A 12,050-nucleotide genomic window follows, 5' to 3' on the forward strand; every position below is an offset into this window, starting at 1 on the left:
GTAATAGTGAAATTGCATAATCGTGTAATTTCCCATTTAGTTATGTACCCAATTTAAGTAAATGTCTTAATATATTTGCATAATGACAAATGGAACGATCTTGGGTGAAGTTAGGTCCCTTTCCTTGTCCTTGTACCCATTCATTTACATATATTCATGTTATGCCTAGCATATCTATTTCCCTATTAGTCTCCTTGAGTCTAAATGTGGGCCCCCTTTTTCTTTTTTTGGGTCCTTTTGGTTTTTACCTCGGAACTCCGGAATCCCAGAGTCCCGAGGTCCCTTTTTTGGTTTTTACCTCAGAACTCTGGAACCCCAGAGTCCCGAGGTCTTTTTTTGTTTTAACCTCGGAACTCCGAAGTCCCGGAGTCCCAAGGTCCATTTTGTTTATGACCTCGGTGTTCCGGACTCTCGGAGTCCTGAGGTCATTTTGTTTTTTACCTTGGTATTTCGGAGTCTCGGAGTCCCGAGGTCATCTTTTTCTTGCCTGCTTTGGAACCTCGGACCCCCGGAGTTCCAGGGTAGGGTGTTTTCTTTTGAGCTCAAAATCTCGGGACCCCAAAGTCCTGAGGTTGTGTTTAGGGCTTTCGTACGGACGAGTTCGGGGAGCTATAAATAAGATGATGGAATTTTAAAAAATTCATTTTGTGCATTCAGAGCTGCTCCTCCCTAGCTCCAAGTTGCGAGCTTTCGAACCTCTGAGCTTTCCTTGGCGTTTTCAGGCATTTCAATTCACCAGGTTGGTGAATATTCTTACCCTTGTTGTAATTTCTAGGTTAGATTTCCTTTCCTTTCTTTTTTGTTTGTTTTTCTTTCATCTTCGTGTGCCTTCATTTTTGTTGTGTGCCCTGGTTTTGAGCCTAGAATCCCGAATCCCTGGAGTTCCGGGTGGCCCCATTCCATGAGCCCAGAACCCCGAATCCCCGAAGTTTCGGGTGGCCTCATTCCATGAGACTAGAACCCCGGATCCCTAGAGTTCTGGGTGGCCCCATTCCATGAGCCCGGAACCCCGGAGTTCCAAGTGGCCCCATTCCATGAGCCCGGAGCCCTGGAGTTCCAGGATTACATTTTGCATACACCTAACCTCGGAACCCCGAAGATCCGAGGCTTCTCCACTTGTGCTTAGCCTGGGACCCTGGGACCCCGTAGTCCCGAAATAAATCAAATTTTATGACTAATATTGAAGACTAAATATTTGAGTTTTGTTTGCAGGTTCGAGTGGTTAGATGGACTCATCCTCCAGCAAAAGAGGCAAAGAAATTGATAGACTCCCAGCCACCATGAAGTATCATTATCAGGGACAGGTATACGTTTCAAAGCTGGAAGATCAAGTCAGATGGGTCACAAATACTAAAATAGGACACATAGAAATTGAGGATATTAACACTTAGTTGGACAAACCTAGTCTGGAGGCCCTCCATCAAAGAATCAAGAGGTCCGGCCTAGTTGAAGCCACTGTTTTCCCACAGTCAATACAGGCACTAGAGTTCATGATGGCCATTGACCCAATCTATAACCTAGAAACTAGAAAGTGTATAGATGCACAAGGAAAGACAGTCATAGACTTGTCTCCAGATATGCTTGGATTTGTCTTTGGAATCCCAACCAGAGAGGAAGTACTTCTACTGACCGAAGAAGAGGCCTTGAAGGCATGGAATGACAAAACATCAGCTAGTAAGAGGCACATGAATCAAACTGACTAGAAGAAGAAATAAAGACAGGTCTCAAGGCCACGAAGATCCTGAGGGAAGACTTCAAAGAGCCTCAAAGAGATTTAATCATTATGCTTAGCAGGGCCTTTGGCAAGCCTGATTGCAAGCATTTTCATATGTGGATGTTCCAATTCATGACCACCATTTTAATAGGGAAACAATACTTTGACTGGCTGCAGATCCTCTCCAACAATATCTGCAAACAGATGAAGGAAGTCCAGCATACTCAAAAGTTCTTTTTTACTTCATATGTCATCAAGGTAGCTGCTAGGGCTAGAAAATTTCCAGGGTTGTAGGTAGAAGGTCAATTGGGAGAGGAGGAAGGACAGAAGAAGATATGGGGGTGTTATCTTCAACTCACTCTAGCCAAAGCTAAGACTCACTTCAAGAGAGTGAATGATGCTTTCATTTTTTCGATAATAATCAAATTGAACAGAGATGCGGGATATCAGACTAGCCCGGAGGCCATGGCTATCATTCGAGAGTGGGCATGTTGGTTTATCCAAAACCAACGCTCTACTTACATCCGGGCTTGCCGATTCATAGGTAACCCAATGCTCCTACCCCGGTATTGTAATGATAGGATAATCTTGCTGGAGTATGTGAGGCAACTGGTGGGCCTCCAATCACTGTTGTCCTCAAAACATAAAATAGGTATCGATTTCTCAGTATCTATTGGATACTTTGCATGCTCTAAAATACAAGTGGAAAAGTTAGCACAACAAGAACTCCAAGATTTGAACTTAAAGGAGTATGACCATGCTAGGGAGTTCTATGATCCCTACGGGAAACTTAAGCAGGCTATGCCTAAGGCATACGAGGGGCACAGGCCCAGCTTGGAAGACTTTTGGGCCAACTTGCAAGATAGTTTTGAGGTCAAGAGAAAGAACTATAATAGATTATATGTCCAATAGGTGAGATATTTTGGTATCGAGACTAACCTCCCTAAAGACCTGAGGGATGATGGAGAGTTACTTGATCCAGTTTATAGGGAATCAGGGATAGATAAGAGACCCCTTTCCCCAATAAAATGGTTTGCAAGCGAGAAAACTAATATGGAAAAGGTCTCCCAAGTAGTCATCGATAGGACCAAGCAATGGTTATGCCAGAGGGTAAGGCCCAGCGTCTCAAAGAAAAAACAAGAGGAATCCACCTCAAGGGTACCTCAATCAAGGGGCCATAAGGAGTACACTCGAAAGACAAAATCAGCCTCGAGGTAAAACACGTCCACGGACCCAAGTGAAGAAGACAAGCATCAAGAAAGTACTGAGGATTTACTAAAGAAACTCCAAGAGAAGATGAGGGAGTCTGAACTGTTGAAAAAGGCTGCAGACCTGGGAGTGACCGACGGATTAGGAACGGTACCACTAGCCAAAGTTCTTCCACCTAGGACGACTATAGGGAGCACTGAAGGAGAGGGTACCCAAGAACAAGAAGAGAATGTACAAGCTACTGAGGAGATACCCGCTCAGCCACCTTCAATAGTGCCACAAATGCTCTAGGCACCACTGCTACCACACCACCATTAGTCAATATATTTGTAGGGCAGCCCGGAGTGCAAGGCTTCACATCTACCACTGAAGGAATGAAAGTTAGAAACATCGAGTCTGATTATAATCGGGAAGAAGAGGATCTTGAGCAACAACGGTCGTTGGAAGGAGAGAAAGAGGGGGATGAGACTGAAGATATATTGAATGAAAGACATATCCTAACCCCTCAAGATCAAGAAGACCTCTTCAAAGATATAGCCGCTAGGAAAGGAGAAACAAAGGCAGGCGAGGAAGAAATGGTGTTCAATGAGGAGGTCAGTAGCAAACTAGGAGAGTTGCACAAACAACAAGCTCTCCAAGCCAATTTAGCTCGTCAAGTTATACCACCTCAAGACACTGGGCAAATGGAAGCAGAAGAGAAGATAGGGGTTCATGTCATAACTTCAGATATAGTGTCACATCAGGTTGATAAAGATGTAGATATACCACAATGGCTAGAGTTTACCTTCAGGAAGAAAAAGAGAAAAGCAGAACTCCCAAAGGTCACTCTACAGCAAGTAATCACTGAGGAACCACCAAAGGATAAAAAGCTAAAAACCATCCATCATTTGTCAAAAATAGATTATGGTAAGGTGATTGCAGATGTGGCAGTTCCACACAAAGTTGAAGGATGGGTTTCTCCCAAGTATCAAATATCCCAGGTAAATTTGGGTAACCAAACCAAGTGGGGAGAGCTAGATACTTTGGAACTAGCCACAAGTGCTGTCAGAAGGCGCGTTGAAAAGGAGCACACCTCGAATATGGAGATTAAGGGGCAACTTGGGCAATATAAATAGCTCCTGATTGAAATGAGTAAACCTCTAGACTCTTATAGAGCTGATGACCTACCTTCAACCTCATCACTTCCAGAGGGAGAAGTAAAGGCACTAGTAGAGGTGAGACAAGTGGTTGCTGCCACCAAATCTTGGACCCAGGTAAATGCAGCTAAGATTAGGTTGTTCTTGCAAAATATAGTAGAAATATACTGTAAGGCGGTATAGGTAGGTGGAGCTTTGGAAACCAGTTCCACATAATGGGAGCGGAAGGCAAACACTTTCAATAAATAGTTCCGAGTTTTGAAAAAGATATTGCGGCTGGGAGAAGAGATGGTAATAAAAGAAGATCTCTTAGGAGGTGACAGCTATAAAAACTTACAGTCCTATGTATACTTTTTGGAGCTGAAAATTGAAATGTTTCAGCAGTATATCAAGGATATGACTGAGATTCGGGACCCTCTCCTTAGGGAAATTTTGTCATACGATAATTTTGTAACGAATGTGCTAGGACCTTTTGGTCTCACAATGGCTGATATGGGAATAATGGACCAGCAGCAAGTTTTGAATCAGTGGGATGCATACGAGGAACAACACCTAAGACCTACGGCCCAGTTTGATGTCGCCCTTATGGACAAATACACACATCTGATTACTCAGTGTCAAGAGGTGGCAGACACGGTGAAGGAGTTAGAGGAACAGGGGACACATGCAGATGAGGTTTTGAAGAAGTATAAATTTAGAATCAAGCATGTAGCTAATTCTCCAATCTAAGTGGTTGCATGTATAATTAAAAATTATAAAGCTTTTACCAATAAATAAGGAAAAGCTTTAATTTCGTATTTTTTAGCTGCAGCTCCTACTCGAGTTCCAATTTTGAGAGAAATTCTGCATGATTATGAAAACGTGGCTCACCTAGTAGGGTCTTCATAGTGCTCATGCAATCCCCATTTTGTAATTTTTAAGTGGAGTGTCAAGGCAGAAACTTGCAAGTTAACTGCGACTCCTAGGGTCAGTTCTTAATTTAGAATAGAGTTATTTCCTAGAAAGTAGGACAAGAAACTCTATAAATTGGAGATTTTGATTCATTGTTAAGGGTCCGCGAATTGATTATTTGAGGTCCAATTAGAGATTCCATTTAGAGGGTCCCAAATTGATGATTTGTGGCCTACTTAGAGATTTTAGAATATTTTGCAGATTGATTAAGAAGTTTGAGTTATTTTGTTACACATTCATGGAGATTAATATGAAAAGCAGCTTGTAGATTGCCTGGTCTACGTTTATATTCTACCAAATTGTTCTGTGTAATCTGGTAACGTCTATTATTTTGAGTTAGCAACGTGGTTTAATCTTTTTTGTCTATCACTTTATGAATCATATTGCACACGTCAGTGGTGTATGAGAACTATTGTGATAGGCCATATTGTTGATGATTTTTATTTTCATAGACTTGCGAAATTGATGATTTTGCAGGTTTTCTGAAGGTCTGTTGTTGAATGCTAACTTGGATAATATTTGATAATTGCTTGGATTGTAGGGAACTAATTGAGTAGTTCATTAAGTTGACATTATATTGGTCTTTATTGTTATTTTCTTGTTCCCCTTTACGCTTCGTATTTTATTTCCTAGAGAATCTTAAACGATAAAAATACAAAAAGAGAGGAAGTGCAGTTATCCATAACCAGCGAGATTTAGTTCTAACCAACAGGCCCCTTTACAGGTATAACCACATCAACCACTGAGCTACCCATCACCGTCGAGACCCGACTATAGAGACCTTGGAGTAGTGAGTTCTTCCGGACTCGTTACTTTTTAGGAGAGGTGGTGAGTGTTTTCATAAACTACCTGACTGTTGGTGAGTGTTTGCATAAACTACCTAACTGTTGGTGAGTGTGTCAAAACACCCATCAACAGAAACTGGTGCTAGAAGTAGGGCCAAGAGTAATCCCCTCGTTGGTGAGCCACATATGGTACTCCCAGGAGACAGATTGATGCCCTTTACCCAACCTAACCTCAACAACGAGCAAGACGATATTCTTACCCAACTATACGACTTTGCTTGGGATAGTACAAGAAATTACAACCATTGGTTACAAGTACAACAAGTCTTAGACAACGAGAGACAAAAGGCTATACGTATAGAAGTAGAGGCACAAAGACAACTCAATCCTCATGTGAACCCATGAGAAAATCCACAACCACCTCCTCAACCAGAAAATTGAGGTACTAAGCTAGATCGTATATCATCTTTCTCTCCCAAGAGATTCCACCGAGTTCTTAGGAGTGGTTCTTCACCATCTGACTTAGTTGAATTAGGGCCTTCCACTAGGAGGAAGAAGAACAAAGCTAAGAAACAACCCTCAACATCCTCACCAATACAGTCATCCATACCCAACATAGGAGATCAACTGATTCCTAGTCCTCAGCCTATTGCTACACCTTTTGTGACTCAACGTCCACCGTCACCACCTTCGATGGCCTACTTCAACCAAGATACCACACCATTAGGAACCATACCAAGAGGTATACATGACCTACCTAGAAACCTAGATAAATTTTGCAGCAAATTTTACAATTTAGGGGGACGAACGGTTGATGAACATATTGAAGCATTCAAAGATGTGGTTGTTCGTAATCATATTGAACACCAAGATGTAGTATATAGACTCTTCCCATATTCACTTCCCAAGTGAATACAATTGGTACTTAACCTTACCTGCTAACTCCATCACAAGTTGGGACCTCTTGGAGAAGGCCTTCATTGATCAATTTCGAGTGTACGTAGACCCCAAGACACTATACCATCAGTTCGCTTCTCTTAAGAAATTGCCAAATGAGCCATTAACGACTTTTAATACTAGATTCCAAAGGGCATTCAAGAGGCTACAAGCCCCTTACCAAGTAGTGCCTAACTTAGCCATCAACTCATATCTAAGAGCTATTGACCCTTGGACTACTATGTTTATTAAGAAGAGTGTTCCTCAAGATCAAAGGGACACCTTGGCGAAAGTCTTCACATTAGCAATTAGCATGAATCATGAGCTGAATCAAACCCCGGGAGGGATCGGATATAATTTACCTACAAGGGTGAATCAAGGAAACTATAATCAACTCCCAGGTGTACCCTCGTCTCTCCCTATAGGTGCCCCAACGATGAACCCCGTGCCAATCTATGCACCCCAACCTCAGCCGAATCAGCAGTTTGTTGCTCAAGCGTCGACTTGGTAAAATGGTACCGATACCGCCCCCACTCAAACACAATAGGTTGGTCAAGCGCAAGTTGAAAATCAACAATTTGATAACATTAATCCAGTGAACCAACCTCCAACTATGGCTCCTGAGAATCAAGGATCCCATATATCCGTTGAAGTAGAAGCCTTAAAGAAAATGATCTCACAGGTTACTTCAGACTTGAGCCAGCTAAAGATAAATCCTCCAGGAGGGTATAATCAATCCCAACCATATAATAATCAGCGGAACTACAATAACCAGAACCAAAATCAAAGGTACAATAACAAACCTTATAATAGGCAGTGGAATACGGGTCCGAATAACGGTGGGGTGAACCATGATCACCCGAACGCACGATATAACCCAAACCACACACAAAGTGTTAACCTTGCTGATATGAATTTGCTAACAAATTGGTGCAGGTTGCATGACACAGCTGCCCATTCTGAGGTTAATTGTGCTCAGTTTGAGAAAATCATAAGAATTGCTCAAGCTGACTCTCAGCCCAAAGATTGTTCCAATGATGAACCTGATAAAGTTAATACTACCATGCTGGTCGATACTTTCCTGTGTAAAGAATTTCAGGCTGAAGTTGAAGGTAAACCATGTGTATACGATGCTCGGGCCTTTCAGACCAGGAACAATTACAATCTTAGGATTCAAGGCAAGGCTCCATTAACAGAGCCACCTCCCCCGACGGGCAGGTTTGTACCTCCTGATGCTAATGCAAGCAACAACCCTCGTCCTCCTTGGGATTTCCAAGGAACACGCCCTAGACAAGCTCAGGGGCAAGATTATGTTCTGAAAGGATCATTTGATGTTACTAAAGAGATGGAAAGGACTGCCACCACTATGTCCTTAATGGAATTATTGAGATATTGCCCTGAATAGAAGAGGGCTCTCCTTAGGAAATTGGAATTATTAGAATCACAGAGCAATGAGGTTAAGATGGCAGATTTTAATGAAGTCAACACCAACATCAGTAGTGATGCAATAGAAAATCTACCATTTTTACTGAGTTTGAAGATATGTGGGAAGAATTTACATAACTGTTTGGTAGATTCAGGAGCTTTAGGAAATGTAATGCCCTACTCTATATGTCAGCAGCTCGGACTTCAACCAATACATGCAAATAGTAAGGTGGTGCAACTGGACAAAATAGAGGTTAACGTCATCAGAGAATTGAAAGATGTATACATCCAGTTAGGTGTTGATCCCCGAATATCTCATTATATTGACATTCAGGTAGTGGATATTCCAGAAGTATATGGGATGCTCCTTAGCAGGGATTGGTCCAAGACGTTGGGAGGATATTTCTCAACTTGTTTTACGTACTTATGGCTTCCATGGAAGGGGGTAAGCAACCAGATCCGAATTGATAGTGAGCCTAAATTGAAGAAATTAGTAACGGATTATGGTGCTCTCAATGAAGTGGTGTTTGCTGAAGTGAGACCAGGAGTTTACAGGGTCAATGAGATTCTTACTTTCTCTGCACCAGCTCCTCTTCAACTATTTCAAGCCGACAAGACCGCATGTAGAAGGCGGGTCAAAGAGTTTGCTACAGCAGTACAACAAGGAATGTGTTTATTGGGAAACACTATGAAGATACAAGAGTTGTTGCTTCCGAAGTGGTGTCGAATACACCATGAGGAGCACTCAGAAGTTTCATGTATCCCATGTCAGAATGAGATTACAAAATTGATGAGTCCAGTTCCATACGAAGAGGATGATCATATCATCAATATGGAGGAAGTTCAAGGTTTAACTTGTGAAAAATTAGAGCCCTAGATAGTTGACCCTGTAAACAAGACTACCTCACCTAAAGAATACAGACAGGATATTCTTGTAGTCGAGATTCTTAAAAACGAAGAGGAAGATATTCCTGTGGAGCCTAAGAAGGAAGAAACACAATCCAAACTTCAACCTCAATCGGAAGAGGTTGTTCCTAATATTGTTGAAGTGTTTACGCAACCAGAAATTGAACAACCTCAATTATCACAAGGTCTCGAGCTTGAGAAGCAGCAATCCTCTCTGAACACTAACTTGATCATTGACCCAAAGGTGAAAAATATGAAGAGACCAAAAGATGAAATATGGTTTTTAAAGTTTGATGGGTCAAGATCCAAGCAAGGCAGTGGAGCCGGCGTAGAGTTAACCAACCCAAAAGGGAAAACCCTTTTAGCTTCTTACCTACTCCAATTCCCCTGTACTAATAACATGACGGAGTATGAGGCCTTAATTAGAGGATTACTTTTTGCTCATAAGAAGGGGGCAAAATGTTTGAAAGTGCAAGGAGATTCTGAGTTAGTGGTTAAACAAGTGCGAAGCCAATATGCATGCCACGATAAAAGGTTAGCAGCATATTGAAATAGAGTGTGGGATCTGACTGAGGATTTTGATGCTTTTGATATTCAACTAGTATCTAGGAAAATCAACGGAATACCTGAGGCGTTGGCCGTAGCTGCCAGTACATTAGAACCAGTAAGCCAATCCCCTTTAAAGAAGTTCTCGGTGGAATTAATCTTTGTACCTGCTATACCTGACAATATCAAACATTTCCAAGTCTTTCGAGATGATGCCCACATTCTAGCCTCTCTCGCCAATTCAGGGGCTTTTGAAGATTAAATTATTGATGAGGAAGACAAATCGGATCATCTTAACAACGCAGGTAATGTGGATATTTTGGATTTACCGACTAACGTTATTCCTAAAGGGATGATCACCCTGGAAAGACTTTTTGATTCAAAACCTAGAGTAAAAGAGAGACTAACAACAGATTCAGATGCCAGAAAATACAAGCCCCATAATATTGGTCTGGAAGGACAAGAGAGAATTGTCTATATTGGGAAGATTTGCACTCAAAATGAAAGAGAAAAACTGATACAGATCTTGAAAGAGTTCATCGATGTGATAGCATGGGGGTATGAAGATTTAAAGACATTCGATACAATGATTATCACCCATGTGATTCCCCTAAAACCTAACATAAATTCGTTTCGGCAAAAGCAACGTCTGGTCAATGCACTAATAGAACCCTTGATTTTCAAGGAAGTACAAAAGTTACTTTTCGTTAAGATTATTTTTCCAATACGACATTCTACTTGGGTTGCTAATTTGGTACCAGTGCAGAAAAATAATGGCAAAATACGACTTTCCGTGGACTTTCGCAATCTCAACAAAGCCTCTGAGAAAGATAATTACCTGCTCCCTTCTTTGGATGAAGTATTACAAATAGTGAATGGTTCGCAAATGATGTCGTTTTTAGATGGTTATTCAGGATATAATCAGGTATTGGTAAACTATGAATATTGTATGAAGACCGCATTTATGACGAAGTGGGGAACGTATGCGTACAAAAGAATGCCATTCGGGTTGAATAATGTTGGGGCAACCTTCCAGCGAGCGATGGATACAACCTTCAAAGAACTGATTGGAAAATACATTATTATTTATATGGATGATTTGACGATATTTTCCAAGGTCAGAGAAGATCACCCAGACCACCTCCAAAAGGTATTGGAGAGATGTCGGAGATATGGGATTTCCCTTAACCCCAAGAAATGTGTGTTTGGAGTGGCTGAAGGAAAGCTACTTGGCCACGTAATCTCTGAAAGGGGGATATCTATAGACCCAGATCGGGTAGAAGCATTATTGAAGTTACAAATGCCCGGCAGTAAAAAGGAGATGAGATCTTTCTTTGGGAAGATCAATTTTGTTAGAAAGTTTATTATTGGGTTTGCAGAAATAGTTAAGCCATTAAATGAAATGATGAAGAAGGATGCTAAGGTTGAATGGACAATTGAAGCAAAAGAGGATTTTGCCTAGATCAATATATCCATCACCAAAGCTCCTGTACTAACTAGCCCTGATTACACACTGTCGTTTTACATATATTCTTTTGCTTCGCTACACTGAGGAGCGACTGTTTTGACACAGAGGCAAGCAGGAGACGAGAAGCCTATTGCATTTATGAGCTCCCCTTTCAAAAGTGCAGAGGTTAGATATTTTGCTCTTGAAAAACAGGCCTTTGCATTGGTAAGAGAAGTCAAAAAGTTTAGGCATTACATCCTGAGGAGTAAAATTTATGCGATTGTCCCTAACCAAGCAGTGAAGTCACTACTCATGCAGTTCGACCTGGGAGAACATCAAGGGAAATGGATGGCAATATTACAAGAATTTGACTTAGAGATGCATCCAATGAAGTTGGTTTGAGGCCAAGGATTATCTCAGGCTATGGCAACCGACATCCCTCAAATCTAGTGCCAACAGTATACATTGAAGTCATTCACTCAGGACCCTTGGTACACGGACTTGGTATTTATATTGCTGAATAATAGGTGTCCTAAGGGATTGACAACCACGCAAAGACAAGCATTAAGGCTCAAAAGTGTTAATTATATGATCAAGGATTCAGCACTCTATAGGAAAAATTATGAGGGTATCTACCTTTGATGTCTTGATCATCGAGAAGCCCATAATATGATTGAGGAATTTCACGGGAAATATGGTACAGGTCATGGATCAGCAGATGTCACTACACATCAATTCTTAAAGGCTAGATATTATTGGCTTAGCATATTTAAGGATACTCATGATCATGTTCAACATTGCCATACGTGCCAAACTGCAGCCTCCAGAGAAAGAAATCCTGCTATGCCTCTCCAACCGGTGTTTGAGGTAAGACCTTTTGCTCAAGGGGCACTGGATTTCGTAGGTGTTATTAACCCTAACTCATCTGCAGGACATAAGTTTATTCTTACAGCAACAGATTATTGTACTCGGTGAACAGAATCCATTGCATGCCG

This window comes from Cryptomeria japonica, chromosome 1 (assembly GCF_030272615.1).
Source record: "Cryptomeria japonica chromosome 1, Sugi_1.0, whole genome shotgun sequence".
Lineage (NCBI taxonomy): Eukaryota > Viridiplantae > Streptophyta > Pinopsida > Cupressales > Cupressaceae > Cryptomeria > Cryptomeria japonica.